Source organism: Pseudopipra pipra, chromosome 10 (assembly GCF_036250125.1).
Source record: "Pseudopipra pipra isolate bDixPip1 chromosome 10, bDixPip1.hap1, whole genome shotgun sequence".
In the NCBI taxonomy this organism is placed as follows: Eukaryota; Metazoa; Chordata; class Aves; order Passeriformes; family Pipridae; genus Pseudopipra; species Pseudopipra pipra.
This window is the reverse complement of record NC_087558.1, coordinates 20,835,365-20,838,828: the sequence shown is the minus strand read 5'-3', so window position 1 is coordinate 20,838,828 and position 3,464 is coordinate 20,835,365. Positions and strand designations below refer to the sequence as shown.

Genomic DNA, 3,464 nt, shown 5'->3' with positions numbered 1-3,464 from the left:
AAGCTGCTCTTCCTGGCTGGGAGCACTAAGCCCAGCTGCAGACTGTGGCCTCTTGTCAGAGCTGCTTACTGTGCCATACCATTACAGATTTACATTCTTAGATTGGAAACTAATGTCAGCTCAACAGCCAGGTACCAGCAGCTTGACCCTCTCTACCTTGCACAGCAGGTCTGCAGGACAGTGTCACTGCCCCCCATGCCTCCTGTGCACATTCCCCTTCCAGCAAACACCAGCTGCTCCAGCATCGGTGAGGAAACAGGTTTTCTTGACCTTCTTTCCCAAGCAGGTCCCCTCTAACTCCCCAGCCCCCTTGCTGAAGTCAGCAGAGGTTTCTGCTCCACCAGCCAGTGGTCCATGCAAAACTCATATATGCAATTAGTGCCATTCCTCCTAATGAAGGATCCCAGTTTGCTTAATTAACCCAAAGGTTAACAGGATTAACAGAAACTCTGTGCAACCTTGGGAGCTGTGATATTCCTGAAGGGATTTAGGAAGAAAAGGCAGAAATATATAGTGGGTTAATTATTCCTGCTGAAGACACACTTGCAAAGAGACCAGCTGAAGCCTGGTAACAGCCAGCCCTGCTTCCTGTATATTTACCAAAGATCATTGGGAACAAACCAGTAAAAACTGATATCTGGGAAATAAATGGCAGGAGTGCCAGGTGCCCTATGTGACCACAGCACCCTCAGCTCCTCTCCCACAGGATCCCTAGGTCCCTTGTGAGGGCACACACCTGGCAGTTGCACAACTCTTTTGTCCACAGAATGGTTGTGTCCAGCTCCGTGGGACATGCCAGACAGTTTCCATGAGGGCATGTCCTCACAATGAGATGCTGGACCATCCCAGAGTTGTGGCTGCGTGAGAATAGGGGGAAAGGTGGCTTATTTCCAGGGGGAGGGAGCTGTGGCTCACATGAGCCACCGTGCACACATCCAGGGACAAGGGAGCAGGAGGGTGAGCGGGGACATTCCTCTGCGGTCACCGAGCCCAAGACACCAGGATGGGGACAGAGAGACAATGGTGGTGGTGGAGCTGGCCAAGAAGACCTTGTAGTGTGAGGGGAGGAAGAGTGAAGAAGCACAAGGTGAACCTGGGGGTGAGCCACTGCCAGTCTGCCACCATAAGGGGACACCCAGCTGGGTGCCAAAGGAGCAGAGGGACAGCACTGTCCAGCAGGTCCTGGCAGATGCAGCCAGGGGAGCAGCTCTGTGCCTGCTGCTAATGCTCTTGATTTGGGTGGACCAACAGTGACTCTTCAGGAGCTGTGGGCACAGAGCTGCTGGTGGAGCAGGTAGCAGAGGCCAGCAGAAAAAAGGACACAAAAGGGGAAAGCAAAGGGAGATACCAAGAAGGGAAAACTTGTGAACCAGCTTCCAGCAGGGCCAGCAGTACAAACCCTTGGGCTGGAGCAGCTCTGACTGCTCGGTCTGGCCCAGGGAGCAGGGACTGAACCTCTCCCTGTCCTCCACAGACAGCCCAGCTGGGCTGGCATGGCCACCCACTGCTGCACCCAGGGGCTGGAGCTCTGAGGGAGCTGCTCCAGCCAGAAATGAGATTTGGGCATTAAATGAACGGGAAGAGGGTCAGCTCACCAGTGGGTCAAGCTGAACTCTACCACTTGCTGTTCAGCCCCTTTCCAGTTAGTTAATTTATGGTAATCATTAATTCCAAGCCCCTGTCCATGTGGGGAGCCTCACAATAGCTAATTTTTAATCTGTCACCTCAACCACACGCTGTTACATGGGTCCTGGTTGAAGCCACCTTCCCATTTAAACACTTTTACAGCCAATACAACTCCCTGCTGATTAATAGTGGTTGTTTTGAAACCACCAAAAATTTTGTTGGCCAACATTCCCTTCCACTCTGTAATTTTAAAGCAGCATTAAAGGGAATTAATGGAAATAAGGCTTTGGAATAACAGAGACCCCCTGAACTTCAGTTAAATTAATTTTCCTTCTGCTCTTGAGATTTTCAAAGGCAGATCTGACCATGCAGCAGTCACGAGCCATGCAAACAACTCACCCTTTGGAGGTCAAGAGCGGAGTATGACACCTGTGAGTAAATACTGGATCCAGGACCTGGGAGGGCACCTCTTCCCTGCCAGCTGGTGAGCACCATACCATGGGTGAAACACCTGCCCTGCTCAGGAATCTCTGAGGAGCCCACAGGCAGGCCTGACCTCTCAGTGCCTCCTCTCACTCCTAGGTGACAGAGGAATTTTTTTCCTGGTCCCTGGTCAAGATGTTCTCATCAAGATAAAATCTGAGGGGAATGGCTCCTCCCGTCCTCACTGCCTGGACACCCGGGGCTGGCACAGCCTTGAAGCACTGCTGGACCCTGGCTCTCAAACCACCTTGTCCTTTCCAGTAATTACTGTTTTGCAATGTGAAAACAATAAAAGTCTTGGGTCTGTTAAGAGGTCTGGGAGGAGAAGAGAGGGGGGAGCAAAAGGCCAAGCTGAGCAGATTTCAAACCCCCTCCTGACGGCTTTTGGACTCCTGTGGCATTTTAATCCTCATGGCATTTCCAGCTGCAGGGATAAAGGAGCAGAAAACCTAGGTAGAGGTGTAGGGGCTTCAGGGCACAGGTTTGGCTGCGGCTGGTCCCCTGGAGGGAGTTCTGGGATGGGGTGGCCAGCAGGATGCAGCAGCCCTCTCTCAGAATGTGATGGCAGAGCCCAGCTAGAGAGTGACGTGGCCCTAACAGCTCCTGAAAAGTGTTGCAAGAATAAGGAAGGAACAAGAAAAAATTCTTGCTCCAGATACTTTGCTAAAAGTTGCATAAGATGGAGGGATGTGGCTGTGCTCTGTAGGTGTAATCACAAAATCCTAGAATGGTTTGGGCTGGAAGGGAACTTAAAGCTCATCGAGTTCCCACCCCCTCCCATGGACAGGGACACCTTCCACTATCCCAGGTTGCTCCAACCTGGCCTTGAACACTTCCAGGGATGGGGAATTCACAACCCCTCTGGGCAACAACAATCACTGTTGTACAATGATCAGTGATCAGCAGTTATCAGTTATGTCCTAGGCAAGGGTACTGTATGGGCTGTAATGGCTTCATTCCACTGGAATTTCCTTGGAATCGCAATGGAAAGGGAAAATGAACTCCTTTGGGGGAGTCTGGTCACTGACAGTGACTGAGGGGCTCAGTCCACATGTCCATAGCTTTGCTAGACCTGAGCTGACATCTGTTGTTCTCCCCTTCACCACAGGTTTTGCCCTTCCCTCTGCACCCCTCTGATCACCCACACTCTCCTCCCATCACCTGCGTCTGCCAGTGGCATCCACCGCAGGCAGCAAGTCCTGCCACTCCTCTGCCTGGTAGAACCTGGACTGGCACCACAGCCAGAGTGTGCCAGGAACCACGTGCCGAAGGCAGAGAGAGAACAAGCCTTGGAGAAACACTGGTCAGCTGTGTAAGAGACATCACTTTCCTGAAGGCATCACCAGCCCTTACAA

General features: G+C 52.0%; 1 long non-coding RNA gene across 1 annotated transcript; it reads left to right on the top strand.

Moving 5' to 3' along the window:
- Positions 1-786: 786 nt before the first annotated feature.
- LOC135419795 (uncharacterized) lies at positions 787-2,419 on the top strand. Its single transcript, XR_010433155.1, has 3 exons — positions 787-1,087; positions 1,971-2,110; positions 2,209-2,419. It is a non-coding gene; the product is annotated as an uncharacterized LOC135419795 (long non-coding RNA).
- Positions 2,420-3,464: the final 1,045 nt, after the last annotated feature.